Source organism: Lemur catta, unplaced genomic scaffold (assembly GCF_020740605.2).
Source record: "Lemur catta isolate mLemCat1 unplaced genomic scaffold, mLemCat1.pri scaffold_66_ctg1, whole genome shotgun sequence".
NCBI lineage: Eukaryota > Metazoa > Chordata > Mammalia > Primates > Lemuridae > Lemur > Lemur catta.
The window spans coordinates 681,253-691,508 of record NW_025423865.1 but is presented as its reverse complement, the minus strand read 5'-3'; the positions used below and the strand labels follow the sequence as shown (position 1 = coordinate 691,508).

The window sequence follows — 10,256 nt, the reverse complement described above, 5'->3', positions numbered from 1 at the left end:
TTACTATCATCGGATACATAGCAGTATCTCTGGTTATATTATTTGATAGTTACAATGTGTCTTAAGTTTCCCAAGAAGATTTTGATTTAAAGTATTCTCTTAGGGGAATTGCCTTCAAAATCAATCTATTTTGATAACAATCATTGGTGGATCTGACATTTGTGCTAAAGTTAGTAGCCAGTTGTATGATTTTATCTAGCTAAATCAAAGTTATAAGGAATAGAAAAGAGCCCTCAACAGCCAAAAATAATTTTAACCATAGGGCACAGGAAACTTTGGAAGCGATTAATATGTTTATTACCTTTATGATGGTGATTATTTCATGGGTGTATGCACATGTTCAAACTCATCAAATTATATACATTTAATCTGTATAGCTTTTTGTTTATCAATTATATCTTAGTTAAATTATTAACAAACTAATTTGGCACCAACAGGGAAGAGTCCCAGAAGGGACCATTCCGAACAATTTGGAAAGAAAGGACGAGGAGGAATAAGGAAGGAATCATGGCAGCTGTGGTTGCTGTTTGCAGTGGTCTAGAGAGGAAAAAGCTGGCACACTTGGTAAGGGCTGCTCTCTGTTTCGCACATCCGGGCACTCACGCAGTGCTGTGAGCAGAGGTTCACTAAACAGGTGACCAGCAATGAGGACCTTCCTGTTCCAATGGAAAATCCATACAAGGAGCCTCTTAAGAAATGTATCTTGTGAGGAAAACGTGTATATTATAAGAATGTACAGCTTTTGTCCCAGTTTATTTCTTCATTCCCTGGATGCATTTATGGAAGGAACATAACAGGTATTTGTGGGAAGCAACAGAAAGAAATCACAAAAGTGATTAAGAGAGCTCAAATAATGGGGTTTATGCCAGTTACATACAAGGATCCTGCATAGCTCGAAGACCCTAAAATTTGCAACATCAAATTTCGGGAATAAATTACATGATGTTACCACCAATAAACTTATTTTACAGTAAACAGAAAGTAACTTGGGGAAAATGAGTTCTAATTTAAGTAAATAAATGAATATAAAGCTAAAACATATAAAACTATTATCAATTCTAAAGAATTAAAGGGGAAAAACTGACATAGTCCTCCATGATTCTTTTTCTAAATAAAAAATGTTGAACACTGTATATGTTAAACACTGGCTGTGATAGATTACTTTTATTTATCTTATATTATGACTCTATTCATGTGCATATTTTATTTTTTCATGGTACTTTGGAGCAATTATCTAATATAGTCTTTGATAACATAACTAGCCTTGTCAGAAGACAAAGTAGGTGGGTGTCGATTTAATACGTGGAGGACTTTCTCAGATTCCACCATCTATCAATTCATTTACATTTGTTATTTAAGTCAGAGATGCTTTCCTTGTCTAATAAACAGCAAATATTTTGGAAGAGGATCTACTTAGCACATAATTTTATAAAATAATTTCTTGATAGCTATCCATGATCAAAGCACAAAAATAGTAGATATAGATTAGGTTCTTGGAAGAGGAATTAACTACCTTATGGGTGTAAAGAAGGTATTACCCTGGAAAATCAAGAAGTTTATGCCACAGAGACAATGCATGTTTTCACTCTCCAAACCTGCTTTCCTTCTCCAGCGTCTATTATGTTTAGAGGAGCCGTGTTTCTAATTCTAGGTATAGAATGTAGGCAGAGTGAAGCATCCCCTCTCAGGCTTTCAGTATGTTTGCAAATATACGTTAGTTAAATATTGAACTTTATCTTCACTTTGTCTATCAAGTGGGGGAAAAAATCAGATTTCATGACTTCTTTTTTCCTTCCTTCTGCCCTCCTGCCTCTCTTTCCCTCTCCTTTTCCCCTCTTGTTTCCTTCCTGTTTCTTTAATTAGATCCTCCTCCTCCTCCTCCTCCTCCTGCTCCTTCCTCCTCTTCATCACTTCTTTCCCTCTCTCATTTTGTTTATTTTATTAATATTTTAGATTTCGAGATGATCATCAAAAATCAAAGATTTCTAGTTGGCCAAGTGGTTGTCTCCACACAACATATGTATATCTAGATACCTCCATGGTAGGATAATCTATTTGAAATTGTAGGGGAAAAGAAATATATTTCCTTACCCATCTCTAGGTTTATGGCTGAGATTCCTGTAACAAAAGATGGATTAACAAGAGAAAAGTGTACAAATTAATTTATATAAGTTTTATATAACATGGGAGTTTTTAGAAATGTAGACCCAAATAAACAGGTAAATATGTGCATTTTTAAGTTTAAGTGTGGTCAGTCACAGAGAAATATAACTGGAGGACAAAAGGGTATGACCTAATGATTATGACCGGGGGTAACTTAGCAAGGTCTGTTTGTTCAGATCCTTTTCTGTGTCCCTGTGTCTTCAGAGGTTAAGGATGTTCCTTTCCTCTATAGGGAGAGAGGCCACCTCTCAAATGAAAGTCTTATGACTTGCTTTAGGGGAATATCAGAGAATCTTTCCTAGGTTTTATGACCTGCTTCAGAGGAGGGGAGGTTGAAAGTTAAAGTGTGATCTTGTTTCTGCTCTTTCCTCAAATGCCAAGTTGCCATATTTTAGGATAGCATGTCCTGAACTTCATCATAATGTTGCAAGTTTATGGAAACTAGGAGTCATTAAATGTGAAATGTATATTTTTCTGAATATTTAAGAAATAGAATATTTAATTTTTTGTTTCTAGAAGTATAACTTGGAGAAAATCTATTTATTTTACATTGAGTACCATTATAACTTGGAGAAAATTCATTTATTTTACATTGAGTGCCATACTATAGATTCCAAGTCTGCCATAATTTTTGTCAAGCAAATAATATTTGCAAATTAATTTATATGACATATATTATAAATAAATGAAATTAAGTGACATAATTATTTTTTTTCAGGTGATCTAGCTTGATTTTTTTTCTTTTTTTATTATTATTTCAGCAAATTGTGGGGGTACAAAAGTTTAGGTTATGTATATTGCCCTTGGCCCCCCAGCCCCGTGAGTCAGAGCTTCAAAAGTATCCATGGCCTAGACAGTGTGCATCTTTATTAAAACATAAGAAGTGACAATACTTAAGCAAATTCAAAAATATAACTGTGAAAATTAGAACTCTTTGATTATGGTGGAGACAAATTTTAGTATTTCTAAATTGATTTCATTTGTCCCTTTTAATTTGTTTTGAATTAATTATAGTATGCAAATGTATGGAAAATTTTCTGAAACATGAAAGCCAATAACAGCCTCACTGCTTTAATATTCTTTTTTCAATTTTAAAGTGAGATAATTATATCATTCTCTGAAATGATGGCTTAGGAAATCAATTTTATCTTATTTTCTTGGGGAAGCTGAAATGGGGAAAAATTACTTTCTAATAGAAATTATTCAGAAATTCATCTAGTAGAGTGTATTGTATCACATTTATAGCCCCCTACTTTATTTAGGCCATGTGAAACTTTCCCTATATTCTGTAAAATATTTTGTACAGTTTAACTTGTGTGACTTGTAATTAATCTCAGTATAGCAGAGCAGCATGAAAAATTTTATGAGCTTTAAGAATTTTTTTTCCAATTTTTCTTTCAATATGTACTCTGAAGATGTCATAAGAATACTAGTTTTCCTAAAATTGTAATACAATATACTTTCAATTCCTGTCACATTATTAGCAAGTTGCTTTTCTGTAGGTTTCTTTCCAAGTTATTATTATAGTGAAAAGATCATTTTATCTGACAGTAAACTATATTTTTATTGCTATCTTCAGTTGTATTCTACTGCCTTATTGGATATTTCCACCTGCTTCTTTACTGGTCCCTCAAACTCAGCAGGTTTCAAAATTTTATTCTCTATTATTCCCGTGGATTAGACAAATCACTTCTCTGAGCCTTGGTTTCTTAATATATGGAATAAATAAATTGCCCTAGCTGATTTTTAAGCTTTCTCCTAGTCCTTAGATTATATGAGGTTTTATTTTGTTTTTAGTCTGTTCTCCCAAAGATAAGTTCCTTAATATTTTCTTCTTTAAATGACACAAAAATTTATCCAGGTATTCACATTTGAATTTTAAAATTTTATCCTTTTCTTTATTGGTATCCCTTTACAAAAATCCTATATGTTTTGTTTCATTTAATCTGTTCCCTTCTCCTCTATTCTATTCTCATTTTTGTCATGTCTGTTTAGATCCTCATTAATTTGATCCTGAATTACTGGCATGGCTTTCTCATTATACTATTTTGTAGGCTCTTCCTCCTTCTTACTAATCTGCCAGAACAGCTCTGGTCATACTCAAATGAATTCAATGACCGCCCCCTACCTTATCAAATTAACTATAAACATAACATTCAAGATTTCTACAAGTATCTCCAACACTTTCCCTACTGCTTATCACAAAACTACAGAAAACTGCTCTAATTGAACTGAAAAATAAGCTTTTCTTAAAGAAAACGTTTTTTGGTCCCATTATTTTTCTTGATGTTTCTTAGTTTTATTTAGTTTGGTTTGGTCTTTATCTCTAGAAATTCCATGTGTGTGTTATATACTTTTCTTTTATTTAGAATTTATTTTTTTCATCAAAGGGCATGTTTTTTATAAAAGCGCTATCCAGTTGCCATGGCAATTTTTTCATCAAATGTAGAAGCTGAGAGGAACCTAGGACCAACTCACTATTTTTTTTGAACAAGAAAACAGTACCAAATGGTTCAATGATTCTACAAGGTCATCATTTACTTGGTGGAAAACTTGCAGCTAAAACACATAACCTACCTCACAATACGGAGAAGTATTAAAGTGTTGATTTATTTTATTGTGGTGTACTATAGTATTAATACTTCCCACATTTATTATTGTAGTTATTTGTCTTTCTTGAATTATGGTATTTGTATATTTATCATTTTCTTCTAACAGGTTATCATCTTCTTAATTGCAGAGAATATGTCTCATCTATCCTTATTGCTCTTTTAAGTGGAAAAATATATGTAAAATACCTTCAGATCATAAAGTCATGACAAAAGATTTCAGTTAATTGCAACACTCGTGGAATCATTGATGATATCTATATCTGTATTTGTATTTATATGTCTATACCTATACTTAAACCTATGTTTAGATCTATTTCTACAAATAGTCATCTTTTAAAAAAATTATAGCAAGCATAACATCCTTTTTCCCACAAACATGCTAAAATTGATTTAAATGCATATCTAAAAATTAACTTCCTATATTCTTATGTAATTGCAGAAATAATTATGTTTAAAAAATACAACACAAATTATTGGGGTGAGTTGACATTTAATTGAATTACTAGTTAAACCTATTTTACCACGTCTGCTTGAAATCAGGATTTGCTCATAATTAAAATACTTGCTCAAAACCACCTTTGGTAAAAATAGCATGCTTTTGAATATTTTCAAGATGTGTATATAAAATCCTGTTTACTGTTTCTGAAGAAGAAAAGTTCTTACTTCTAAGCAAGGTTGCAATTTGATTCTGGCTCTATTGGAACAAAAACAAAACCAAACATACACACACACACACACACACACACACACTTTTCATAAATATATGAAAAATTTCCATACAATTTCTGAAGAGAGTTTAAATTTTCACTATTATCTTTCTTTGTGTATCCTATTACACACATATAAAAGCCCTATACATAACTGATTGTTATATTTTTATCATCTGGAATACTTCAATATTGTTTTAAATGTATATTCTGGGCATGATTTCATATTGAATAGATTTTTCTGAGAAAGTGGATATTAGATTGCTGAGAATCATCTAGTGGAACAAAAAATATCAAAAAAAATAATAATAGTTAAAAAAGTGTTTGAAGCAAATGCATTTTTAAACAATGCAAACTCAGGTTTTCTGCATGAGCAAAGCTAGCAAAAATAATCATTTTCATTAAAGGAAGTATATACATGTGTGATGGTGACTGATAATGAAAATTGTCCTTGGCCTGTGTGTGAATGTGTCTTGTCATGTACTGTCTTCAATGGGAAATGAGAGGCGGGCTCTAGGCTATGCAAAAGTGATGTCAATATGTTCAGTTAAGTGGAAAAAAAAATCACTTAATTGGGGAAAAATACAATCACTCAAATTGGTCATTTTTCATTATGTAGAAAAAGTACTGAGATAATTAGCTGAAATTCCCAAGTAAACAAAATACTTCATCATTGTGAAGGCATAGTCAGTGTAACCAAAATATCATCCAAATTAGTAGTTTATACGAACACTGGACTTTCAGTTCTGGCACTTACAAGATAAGTAACTTTTACCAAGTCATTTAAGTTTTCTGATACTCAGCTCATTTGTAAAATGGAAATGAAATATCTCTTTCAAAGAGTCGTGTTAAATTTGAAGTGAAATAGAATGATAGTGAGTGGACACAAAGTCTGTCACATAGCAGAAACCCCCCTTCCTTTCCCCAGTACAGGGCCTCTAATTTTGCTTAGTCAGATACATTGATTAAATCACATTCTTACAGCTTTTATCGTTTATTATCTATGTCAATGGAGAACATCACAGCTTTCAAAGAATCCAGACAGGCAAAACAAAGCAGAACACATCCTAATTTGAGGCTGGGATTTAGTGTGAATTAAATATTTTTTAATATGATTCATGGAATTTATATGGTTGAGAAATATCTTATGGTTAACACACATGCAAAAAAAAGAGTCCGAAAGTTCATAAGAACACACAACCTCTTTGAAGTTCTATATTGAGAATGATGTGAGTTAATTTTACCACATGGGGCACTCATTCAATAATATTCCAAAAGATGACTATGTACTATTTTTCAGGGATAGTACGTAGCTGTGGAAAATGTAACAACCCATTATGCTTATGTTATTATGTGTTAAAAAATGCTACCCCGAATTTACAGGCAGTTATGCCATGAGAAAGGTAAATACGGGTTAAAAGGGAGCTGGTCTCTCCAGCACTGATGGGGTGAGGCTTGGGGGTGGTGGAAAAAGGACTGTTGTACAGGGCAGTGTTGCCAACAGCCCATATGGTGACCTTTCATAAGTTAGAAAAGAGTATGTCTTCCTCTATGAAGACAAATTTCTGAGTCAAGGAGTAAAGCTTGGTGAGTTGAATGCCAACTGGATTTCATCTCCCATTTGTGCCCTTGGTCAGGGTCTTTTGCACGATATCTACAAAGCACAACATAGCTTCGTGGCACTAGGTGAGGGATTATAACCCAGTTCTGTTTTGGCGACGTTATTAAAGATTGCTGCCACTATGTTAACTAGCGAATTAGCAGATGGGATATGCAAACTATGGATGTGGGTAGTGAAGAAAACACCACAGAAGAGTGTGAGCAGTGATGGCACAACTGTTATTCTACACTCTAAATTTTGATAAGCCTCTCTAAAACATTTAGGTCTCTCCTCTGAATAGGATATGGGTTTCCTATTAGCCTAGGTCCAGGAAAATTTTGATGTAAGCAAACATATCAAACCCCTTCTCTCTTGTGGTTTCTTCCTCAGCCCACTGATTTCCTGATGACTCCCATTCTGATCACATCTCATCCTCTACCTTTATCGTTTTCAAATTATTTTTACCTGAGTGAATCTTTCCTCAAACATATTTAACAAAAAAGCCGAGATAAGTGAAGCAAAACTAGCCCATACTCCCCCTTGTTTACCTGCACTCCTCCCGGGTGCTTCGGGAATATCATGAGGGCACTGCAAACATTCTGCTCTAGAACTGTCAAGATTCTCTTTACTTGTTCCACCAAAAATCCATTGATCTCTTATTTCTCTGACTCTGATTTTCTCTTGGAAGACCTAAAAATATATATTTAAACTCAAGGGTTAGTGGAATATCCTTACTTATGTATTATTTTAACAAAAGTTTTCAATACCTTAACCTAAAAATCAAGTTCCATGGGGGAAGATACCAAAGGATTCTTTAATTCACATCAAGGAGCTGATTTTGATGCTATTTAGAATTGCTTTTCTCTGATTCTGTCTTAAGGAGCTCAGTAAAATGTTCAGAAACTGTGATTAATCAAATTATTTAATATTCAATATCATCAGGTCTGTTTCATTATCTACAAATGCTCATGTCTAGATTATTACACTTAATCATCCTAGCAGTCATCCTAGTAGCCGTATAAAATAGAACACTATTGTCATACTAATAACTGAGGCTCATACAGGTTAAATGACATACTTAAGATCACTCAGCTAGACAGTGATGAAAATAAAGGACTGACCCAAATCTTTGGTAAACAATTTTTTTCTTATCCTATGCTTCTTTGAGTTGACCATAACTTTCAGATAATAAAATGCAATATTTACATCAAAACTTAAGCCAACTACAGTCTTGGAGTGTGGGTTATACATTGATTAGGCAAAGCTCGGTACTTTAGATTATTTTTATTTAAGTTAACGCTACATGGAGTGCATAATACAGTCATCCTTTCACTTGCTAATATGCTTTAGATAGATTGAAATATACTTTTAAATAAAACCACTCCTTATTCAAAGAGATATACTTAACTATGCAGTTTGAAAAAATCTATTTATTTCCATAGTTCTTAATATGTTGCAAACATTATTGACTCATAGTTTCCCAAGCCCTGTCTCCTTACCACTTATCATATGTTGTCTCATAAATCTGAGCTCTGCTGATTAGAATGGATCCTGAAAAATATATGAGTATATATATCTAATGATGTCCCAAGAGTTCTAACATAATCACGTTTGTGTGCCTGCCATATTTGTGTGGATACTATAAATTAAATTTCCTTAACTGTTATTAATGAATTTTGTTAAACCATAATTTGTGGTTTAATGATATTTCTTTCCCACAAGTGATTTCTATAGTGAAAATGTAGATTTAAAATCATTTATTTTCAATGAGATAAACTGACTTTAGAGGTTAATGTGCTTTCGTTCCAAAGCTAAACTCTATCATTTTGGTCAATTAACTTTTTGTCCTTTGTTTGAAGTCCAGAAATGATAAAAAGTTACTTGGTTACTTCATCCAGTCTGAGAATTTCTCTGAAGTTGTAATTACTGTCCTGAGAATTTTAGATTTATTGCACTTTACTAGTCTTGAAGAGGCAAAATGGTATCAATATAAATGGAGTTTTCCTTTAATGGATTTTATCTGGTGGTCAAGACCTTTTTAAGGTAATAAAACTAAGGTCTCAGTGTTCATCTGATACAAATAACTACACTGAAAAGAACAGGAGTTTTGATTAATACTCTTTTACAAATGCAGCAAAAATGTGCTTTTACTATAAATGCAAAAACTAAAGATAGAGTCTAAGTTTGCAACTGTAATGCCTAATCCAGGCATTCCTAATTTCATGCCTGTTTCAACTGATTCTTAACTTATTTATTGCCACCAAAATTTATTACTAATCGTATAGACGTATTAATTATTTGAAGTCACTACTTTGTATCTGAAAGATCAGATATGAAAGTTTACATTGTGACCCACACTTCTGAGCTTGGCATTCATGGATGAAAATCTGTTCCTCAGACTTCTCTAAATTTTTCTCCTCTGATTTTCCCAAAGTGACCTAGGTTGTCATTTGGCTCACTATAAATGCCATATCATTTCCAACATCATTTATTATCTTGATTGATCATTTAGAATTTATTGTATACATTTTTAAATTATTAGGATAGAGCAAAGACTATACACTTGTCAGTAATCCAAACCTATTATTAGTAATACTAATGGAGAAAATAAACCAAGACCTTAAAAATACACTATGCCATAGACTAAATAGTATTCTAGACTCTTTGAAAGTTATAAAGAAATAGGAGCCCCCTTGTTTGAAGGGGCTGTATGAGGCAAACAGGTACCATTTGAGGCCTTAAAAACAGATATATTTTTAATTTGTTTCATGAGAACATTGTTACATAGTGACAATTGTTACTGAAGCTGGAAGAACTTAATTCAAACAAACAAATCATTGGCATTTACTGAAGAAGGGTGTATGGACAGCTACAGAACAAGAATATTAAACTGACAGCCTTGATAAAGATTTCAGTCTCTGCTACTTCAATAGCAACCATAAGCAATATGGTTGCTTATGGAAATATTAAAAGAATGGCCCAATTTATAGCTATGTTGCTTTTATTTCTCATTCATAGTATTTAACATACTATTGACTAAATAGATTTAAAGAAGCCCGTAAGTCTTGTAAAATAGTTTCATATTGACAACACTAATAATTAGTTCAGTGTAATTTGTAAAAAAAAAAAAACTTAAATATCCAGGTTTTTTTTTTTTTTTTTGCTTGGAATGAA

General features: G+C 32.6%; 1 pseudogene; it reads left to right on the top strand.

Moving 5' to 3' along the window:
- The first annotated feature begins 507 nt into the window (after nucleotides 1-507).
- On the top strand, nucleotides 508-934 carry LOC123629986 (annotated as a pseudogene).
- The last annotated feature ends 9,322 nt before the right edge of the window (nucleotides 935-10,256 follow it).